This window comes from Suncus etruscus, chromosome 8 (genome assembly GCF_024139225.1).
Source record: "Suncus etruscus isolate mSunEtr1 chromosome 8, mSunEtr1.pri.cur, whole genome shotgun sequence".
NCBI lineage: Eukaryota > Metazoa > Chordata > Mammalia > Eulipotyphla > Soricidae > Suncus > Suncus etruscus.
The window spans coordinates 29,145,202-29,154,736 of record NC_064855.1 but is presented as its reverse complement, the minus strand read 5'-3'; the positions used below and the strand labels follow the sequence as shown (position 1 = coordinate 29,154,736).

Here is a 9,535-nt window from a genome sequence, read left to right as displayed (position 1 = left end):
ATGGAAACTTTAGGCCCAAAGCCCCATCTCCACTTTAGAGAAGTGGTTGAGTCCCTGGCAGAGAAGTCTTTTCCCCAGGTCTAGAACTAGAGAGGAGGGAGAAAGGCTAAGAGCATGGGTGGCCTCTGTGGCTGGCCCACCTGCTTTCACTGCAGCCAGCCACCTCCCTGCTAAATCCCAGCAGTTTAGGAAGATCCCAGCAGCTTCCTCTAGTTTAGACCCTTGGGAGGGACTCTGAGGAACAGCTCCCCCACAGCAGGGCCACAGTATGGGTTGGAAAAGGATGGTTTATTTTCTGGGTGGATTGGTGGCTCAGGCATGTGGACATTTTCTGTGCTACACTAGGTGCCTGGTGGCCTCTCAGGAACAATTTCACAGGATAGGCCCTGGAGTAGCCCCCTCAGCCACCTGGGCCCATGAGAGGAAGGCTGGGATGTCCTTCACAGGCACATTCCTAGTCAGTGCCTTTACCCGCAGGTTACAGTCATCAGATAACAACATCATCTCTTGCAGCAGCCAGATGGGCTCCTCTTTGTTGGTGGGCATATAGTCCTTAGCTTTTTCTTTGCAGTAGTGGAGGCAGCAGGAGAGGATCAGGCCATCTTTGTTACCCAGCTGGCCAGTGATATCCTCATTGTAGACAGTGATAGATTTAAGTTTATTGTCATGACTGGTCAGGACCAAGAGGCAGGAGTCTAGACTCTCGAATCACCACTTGAGGAACTAGATGGATTTCCAGACCTTTCCCTGTAACACATGTGCATAGCCCCCAGCATGGTGGTCTGTCTCCTGTCCCTTCGTCAGGCCATCAGCTCATTGATCATAATAAGGGGCACCACCAGAATAGATTTCCTGTTCTCCAGAAGCTGTGCCAGACTGGTCAGGTGGTCAATGAAACCATTGGTGTCTGGTACGAGAAACAAGGGTCTGATCTCAAGTTCCATCTGCCTCATCTGATTCTGGTCTTCCAGGACGACCTAGATCTTTTCTTGGCTGTGTTGCTGCTTGGCTATCTTTCTGTCCAAAGCCAGAAAGTTCCCTGATGTCATCTTTGCCTTCTCTGCCTTCAGCCTCTGATTCTTCCTCAAAGTCTCCAATTACCATATTCTCCTACTCATCTTCCAGTTGTTTTACCTCTTGGCTTCCCATTTCTTTTCCCATGGTGTCTGGGATGGGTGCTACTGACACATATTTTCCACCCTTGAATGCCAGCAGAGACTTTTCTTGTCCATAAAGGACTTCCAGAAAATACTTTAGCACTGTGGTCCCTTTTGCAGTCAGCTGCAATAACTTTATCTGAGATTTTCTCCATGTAGCAGGGGTCTGAGGGGTAACCAGCAAGGGAACAAACCTGAACGATGATGATCTTCTTCCAATGTAAGAATGGTGAGGTCATCATCAGAGTCCTTGTACAGTGGCACGTTCAGACTGATTCATAGCAGTCAGTATGTTACAAAAATCAGCCAGCACTGATCACACATTCACAACAACCTGTGAAGGCAGATCCAGGGCTATGCGTGGAGGATTCCAGGTATCTAGGTAACTGAGCATCCAATCTGACCAAACTTTCACACTGGGGAGCTCCTTCAGGTCCAGGACAAAGGAAGATACATTGATGTCATCTTGGTCATCCTCATTCTCAGGAGAGGACAGACTGGGCCCATGTCTGCTGTGGCCCCTGTGTGGGGCCAGGGCAGTGTGACAGCAGTAAAATCTTAGGGAAGGGAGACTAAGTTCACAGGAAAGCTGGACCCAGAAATAAAGGACAAGTGTCAGCAACCAAGAGGATTCTGAAAAGCAGGACAAAGAGAAAACAAGTGCCAGAAAGTATGTTTTCAAGCCAATGAGGTTATTAAGCATATGAGGAAGGAGAATATATAGAACTTTGAATCAAGAAAAGCTCTCCTGAGGGGGCTCCCATTGAGACAGAAGTATAATCCCAGCCCTCTCCTTAGCTGGAGATTGAATAATATTTTTCATGGTCATAGTAATGTAAATGCTATTTATTAGTGTTCAGCCTTTAAAACACAGCCATGGACGAAACTCAGAAGCCTTGTTTGTGCTGCACTTGAGAATGTAAAAGGTTTCTCAGCTTTGTCAATGTGAGAATCAAGAGCAGGATCAGAAAAGACAAGAAGGAAGGACCCATGGTTGAGCTTCAGAATCCTTGTGTCTATCGGGGAATATACAAAAGATACAGGCAAAAGTCGACACCATAGAAACAAGGATTTAAGTACACTTAAAAGTATTTTAACTGTCAACAACAGGATAGTTTTTTTTTATTTCATTTTTCTTGGGGGGGGCACACCTGACTGTGTGCTCAGAGCTTACACCTTTGTCTGCTCTTAGGGATCACTCTAAATGGCGTTCAGAGGAGCATATGCAGAATGGGGAAATTGACCCTGGTGTGCTGTATACAAGGCAAATATCCTATCCACTCTACTATCTCTTTGGTCCCAAAGTAGATAATTTTCAAGTTATACTAAAATTTCCAAACATTAAGAAATTGTGTGTGTGTGTGTGTGTGTGTGTGTGTGTGTGTGTGTGTGTGTGTGTGTGTGTAGGGGATTATCAATGGTGGAATGTCTCAACACTCCTATGGCATAAATGGATATTGACTGACTAATCAGATGCAGTTGTTCTAACCTAATTTAGCAGAAACTGTGAGCCCCATGTGGGCTCTGGGCTCACCTTGGCTGCACAGCCTAGTTACTTGGGATCATTCAAGAACACGGATGTCTGCCCCATCCTAGTACTCTCTGTCCTCATTCCCTGGAGCTTTGGGATTTTTCTCAGAGTCTTCAGGGTATAAGAGCATGTAGATAAGATTAAACACTAGGAATAGGATGAGAATGGAGGCACTTGGAGATGGGTTGGGAGTTGGACAGTTTCTTTTCATCCTCAACTTCTCTATAGGTGTGGCTCTTCCTATGTTGTAGACACTATCTTTCTAGACATGGAATTTATAGCTTCTTCTACTCTGAAAAAGCCATGTTCTCTCTTGAACTCTAATCTGTTTCCACATCTGTCTCTGTCTCTTTCCTGCTCCCTTGCTCCTTTTCCATTTCTCTAAATAAATTTATTTCAATAAAAAATTTTGCCTCACTAAAAGTAAATAAATCAACAAATGTAGATTATACTACTTAAAAAGTAGATTTCGGGCCGGTGAGGTGGCGCTAGAGGTAAGGTGTCTGCCTTGCAAGCTCTCACCAAGGAAGGACAGCGGTTCGATCCACCGGCGTCCCATATGGTCCCCCAAGCCAGGGGCAATTTCTGAGAGCTTAGCCAGGAGTAACTCTTGAGCATCAAACGGGTGTGGCTCGAAAAACCAAAAAAAAAAAAAAAAAAAGTAGATTTCGTGAGGCCAAAACAATTATATAACATTTAGGTGTTTTCCTAGCATGTGGCCAACCCAAGTTTGATCCCCAGCACCTCGTATGGTCCTCTGAGCACTGCAAATAGTAATTTCTGAGGGCAGAAATAGAAGTAATTCTGAGCATCACCAGGTGTGGCCCAGAAACTAAAAAAAAAATTTTTTTTAAATAGTAGATTTGATGGAGTCAGAAGATTGTACTATAGTTAGGGTCTAAGTTCAATTCTTTGCTCCTTGTGTTCCCCTGAGCATCACTGAGTATAGCCTGAAAACCCCCAACATCACTGGAATGACCTGAATATCTCAGGCACCCCAGAGAATCACTAGTGGGTTCCCTGTACCTCCTGAACATGGCTTGGGAGCTACCTACCCTACCCCATAACACTAGATTTGGTGGAGCATGTCTGGAGTACAGAAGGTCCCAATTCAAAAGCACCTCAGACTTTAGGTTCTAAGATGTAAGGCCTCTTCGGGTACCCTTTGCTTTTTTCTCCAAAAGAGAGGACCCAGGAGTTGGAGAGAATGAATTCATAGCTTGACAGTAGTAGCAGATATGAATCTCTGGCCCACTGATAACCAGCTGAGTGTTACTACTGCTGTCTCTTGTTCTACTTGCATCCTGGTCACTTTGCTCTTTAATCCATTTCCTGGCTCCTTTTGCTGAGCTAAAATGGAAGGAAAATAGAAAAGAGTGTAGATGCAGAAAACTTAGTTCAGCCTGGTTTCATGGAAATGTCTGGCTCATGACTGAAACACACAGACTCCTTTGCTTTCCAAAGAGACCACTGCCCAGTATTTGCCTTCTGCTTGATCTTCTGCTCCCTGGAGAAATTATTTCTCACCCTGACTCCAGAGAGAACCTGGTTTCAAAAACCAAGCTAAGCCAGGAGTGAGCCAGGAGCCTTGCTGGTCATCTCCCCATCATAATGTGACTTAGCTGACTTGGTGGTTTTTCTTTTCCTAGCTGTTTAAGCTCTTTGTTTCTTCTTTGCATTTACACCATTGTGAAAGATGTATAATTCTCCATAGCGCTCTGCACAGCCCTAGAGAAATACAACAGGGCCCCAAATAAAGTTGAGAAATTTACAGACCCCATGAGATCCCAATTAATAGAAACTGTTGAGATTTTCCCTCCAGATCCCCTTCTGGGGCCTGAGATGTGCAGCTGCCTCCACCCATAAAACAGAGTCCGTTGTCAACAGAAATAAAATATCCGTCATGGTGTTCCTAAAATGCTTTATATGCATTCCTGAGCATATAAAAATACTCTGTGTTTAAACTCCAGCTTTTCCATATAATTTGAGAGTCCCAACTTAACATTTTTACTGCCTCTTTCTCCAAAATAATCAATATTGATTTTACTGTATCTGTTATTATCCTGACATTAAGATTTATTTTCTTGCTTTGCTTTGCATGAGATGGTAGTTTATAGAATGAACATTTATTCTCGTCTTTCAAGAAAGCTCTCCAAATAATTATCTCGTCTCACTGGCAAATCTTTCAGCTTACATTGTATTGAAAAATAATCATTGGCTTTGCCCCCTCATCAGGTTTGAACAGCTTTATTATTAGTGAGTTTTCTGGTATGTTGTGATGGCATCTTTGTGGGGTTTGGTAACTCTCAGAAACCGGAACCCATTTCAGAGAAATGTACCTGAGTTCTTTAGAAGCCCAATCCTTTGAAAAGGTCCAAGTTTTACTTCTTCGATGCAATCATCACCTTTGCCTGCGCCTGGTGTTCTTACAGTTGCACAGAGCAAACTACTTTAGGTTCAGATAGAAGGTCGCTTGGGTTATGGTCGTGAGAAATGAGCAAGGGAAAGCTGGAAGAAATGAGTTCAGTGCCCAGCAAGCAAGTCTTTAGATTCTGACCTTCACTAAGGAGTGTGTGCAGGGAAATATTTTGCAAAGACATTAAACTGTTAAGGAAGCCGAGAAAGGTAGAGAGAGCATAAAAACAAAGCCAGATGCCTGCAATCTACTGCCTTTTAGAAACTGATTTTGGTGGCATACCTGGTGGATTTGGGGGTCACTCCAGGCACTGCTCAGGGTCCATGAAGTGCTGAGGATCAAACCCATGGCTCCTGCAAGCAAATATGCAAAGCATGTATTCAGTCTATTTAACTAGTTTTCTGTATCAGGGTCTGTCCTGAGGCTGCTTTTGCACATTTACTTATACAACAGCCCTCTTCCTGCACAGCAGGACAAGAAGCACTAAGAGGCTGGACTCTTCCAGAAATCCCACACTCCAGGCCTATCTCTGTTTGGGAGCATCCCTGCAGGTCTAAGGGCCAGGGCCATCTTAGTTCTATAGACACTAGGAGCTTTGCATGCTGGGAACATCTTGGTTTTGTAGAATCCATGGGATTTTTTGAGCTGGGAGCATCACTGACCTAAAGAAACAAGATGCTCTGGGACCTGAGAACACCTCAGTTCTATAAATCTCTAGAACTCTGCAGTTCAAGATACAGAGTTCTGTTCTGGAGCATCCCTGGGACTCCATGAGCCAGGGACTTTTTAGATTCTGAGGCACCTCAAGACACTTGAAAGAAGCCAGCATGAACATGCAGCTCCAGTTACCCTCTGGGAGACAAAGATTATGACCCTGACACTCAATTAACAGAACAGAAGGTCTGTAACATGTGCCTGACAGTGATATGATTTCACGTTAATAACTGGCTTTCAAATATTTATTACAATGGCTATTTAATAAATATTTTATGAACACTATTTTTTTCCCAAAAACCCTCTGTTGCCAGCTTTGCTGCTTTAATTTGCCTTAATGAGGATTTGTAAAAATGCAGTGATACATGATACTTCTCTGCCATTGTACAGTAAGGAGGTGAAGAGGGCTCTCAGGGAGATTCTGCCATCTGGGGCACAGCACCCAGCAAGAGGTGAAGCCCCGACATCAGCACCCAGAATGAGAGATTCAGCCAGACTCAGTCCAGAGTGCACATGACATGGTCAGGCAGAGAAGAAGTGGGTACGCATTGGTGCAGGTTATGGCCCTGCAGGAGGAAGAGGTGGAAGGGTGCTTATCCTGTCAAGGTTCCTAAGCTATGGGTAAATTAAGGAACAACAGGGACAACACACGGGGCTCTGCCTCTTTCACACTCCCCTGCTGAAACCTGAGGAGCCTTCAAGTGACAGCATTTCCCCAGATTCCAAGAATTGCTGGGCATGACTAGATTTTCCTCAATCTGCAGGGTTGAGTGGCCCAAAGCCTTGGATCTTCCCACTTAGTCCTGTGGGTCTGGTTGGCAGAAAACTGCCAAGAGTAGTTCCCAGGCCCCCTCAGCACTTCCTGGGCATCATACCCCCAAGTACCCCCACCAAAAAAAAACCTTGTACCTTTTAGGCAAAGACAAATCTGTTTGCACTGGAATAATTCTAGTATCTGGATACTTCTTTTTTGTTATTGTTGTTTGTTTTTTTGGGGGGGGGTCACACCCATCAGTTCTTAGAGGTTACTCCTGGCTCTACAATCAGAAATCACTTCTGGCAGGCTCGGGGGACCATATGGGATGCTGGAATTCGAACCACTGTCCTTCTGCATGCAAGGCAAATGCCTTACCTCCAAGCTATCTCTCCGGCCCCTGGATACTTCTTATACTTCATTTGAGGTGTGTCTTTCTTTCCTTGGAAAATTCCTTCTAAACAATGTTTGCCAAGGTGGGCAATATAACTCCACAGAGTATTCTGGAAGCATTCAGGGCAATAGTACTCAGGTGCCATTAGGAGACACTTGGTTCTCTTCATAAGGTAGTTTACCAGGGGAGGTACTGAATTATTTTTCTCTGCAAAGAAAGCATCAGGCCAAGTAAATTTGGGAACCTCTGTTCTGTGCCATCATGAGTAATCAGCAGCGTCAGCAACAATATCTGGGGAGGTTTTAAGCTCTTAGCCATTGCCAAACCAAAACAGTATCCAAGTTTAGCTGTCACTGTCTCCTTGAGATGCTCAGTCACAGGGAAGAATAGATACTCTGGCTACCATTGACTGTCTTCCAGGCTTTCCCGCCATGCCATAGTAAGGCCCGAGATAAGGCCACTTTCCTGTATTCTGCAACTCCCTCTGGTGGGGTCACTGATGAAACTGTGCTTCTTTCTCCCTGGAACTGAGCTTGTCCCTCCATCTCTGCTATGTCAGGCCCCAATTTTATTGTTTAGACCAACGTTTCCCAACCTGAGGATATAGGGCCTCTGGAGAGTCCAAAGGGGCAACAGATGAAATTCAAATAAATGGGAGGTTATGGCACAAGACAGGGAACCAGAGGAAAGAAGCAAGGCTGAAAGTGGGTCATGATGGAGAAAAAAGTGGAAAATCACTGTCCAAGATCCTGTCCTAGCCTATATAATTCCATATTTCACCACTGACTCCTTGTGTCTATATCACCCCCACATGCTCCAGTATCTCCAATGTTCAGAGTTCTGCTTCTGGGTGATTGGAGGCTGGCTCAAGCTGTCCTACTGTCCTACCAGATGAAGTCCTGGAACTCTACATGCCTGCTTTCCCCATTCCTTGATCCACCATAATCACAAAATCATGATTCCTTTAGATCCAGGTCAAAGGAGCAGACTCATGACAGAGGAGACCATGGGTCCACAACAAATGCATTAAGACACCTGTAAGTTATCTTCGCTGTTAAATCCTTTGTTGGGTATTTGTGAATCCAAGAACAGTCCCCAGAATGAGAAATTACTTCCCATCCCCTTGTCCCCTTTTGGGGGGAGACCTTGGTAATATTTATCCGCAACAAATAATAATCCACACAGACAAGAAGGATAGGGTGTAAAAGATTGAGCAAAGAGAGCGAGAGAATCCTCCTGCAGCCTGCAGCTTTCGCAAAAGGACCCCTCTCCCCTGTCCATCAAGCTATTTATTGCCAACTCCACAGTGCCCCATCTGGAAGGGCTAGGTGGGACAACAGTCACAGAACAATCCTAAGGAAATACTTTTATATACAACAATTCCAAGAATAATCTTATGGAAACTTTTTCATATACTACAGACACCTACTCAGCATTGTGCCCTATACCATGATCCAAACATGTGACACTGAGAGAAGCTAGACATGTTTTTAGATGGATAGATGGGGTCTATGTTGCACAGAGGGTATGAAGTAGGGCATCTAAGCAAGTCTGTAAAGGTGGAAGACAGCAATACAGGGGTGACACAATAATTACATCTCACCTTGGCTCAGGTCAGCTATGTGAAGGAAGATATGGGTAGAGTTTAGTGGTAGGGCATACCTGAGAAAAGGAATATTCAGCACTTAGAGGACTCATCCCATCCTTCCTACAGTTAAGTGATTATGCAGGACACACACACACTAGTGTAGACAGAACATCTCTGAATCATAAAATGCCAGGGGCAAGGCTAAAAAGGGGGAGAAATATCTGTACCCTGAAGGGCTCATTTACCTTCTGAAGGAATGACTGGTTTCTCCTGTAGGTAATGGTGATTCATTGAAGAGTTTCCACAGAGAAATGCTATGATTTGTTTGCTGGGTCAAATCATTTTCTCCAGTAACTCTAGAAAGAATCATGTCAAACAGGACAAAAGAAAAACCAGCAGTCAGAGGTTTTGGCACAGAGGTTTTAGAGAAAGAGCTGTTAATAAAGGCCTTTATCAATAGCATATCTAATATTTATTGCTTACTTTCTATGTTCAGAAACCATTTTCTTGTGAAGTATTATATGATCAGAGATAGCCTAATGATCCAGCAATTATATTCTTTATCTGAAGAAAATAAAAACTTTCGCTCAAAAAAAATACATGTTCTGTAATGTTCTCTGAAACATTATTTAACATGTTCAAGCTAAGGGACCAACCTGTGTTTATTGATGAGTAGATGGGACAGAAATATGGAGGATATAATTTGTTGCTTAATTGCAAAATTACAAGTATCACTAGGCAATTTCACCACCATGCTAATGTCAGAGCCTCATTACACAAATCTCAGTGGTATCACTTACAACCAACCTAAGCAAAATGGGTTCATCAGCTGGGACCATTGTCTCACAGAAAGTTCACTGTTGGCTAAAATATCACAAAAAGATAAATGAGTATATACATATGCTGGAATATTACTTGTCGTAAAATGAGTAAAAATCCAGGGCTGAAAATATAGTACAGGATGTAAGACACTTGCTTTAC

The 9,535-nt window shown here is 43.8% G+C and overlaps 1 pseudogene; it reads right to left on the bottom strand.

Annotated features, from left to right (window-relative positions):
* Positions 1 to 372: 372 nt before the first annotated feature.
* LOC126015851 (telomerase-binding protein EST1A-like) lies at positions 373 to 7,511 on the bottom strand (annotated as a pseudogene).
* Positions 7,512 to 9,535: the final 2,024 nt, after the last annotated feature.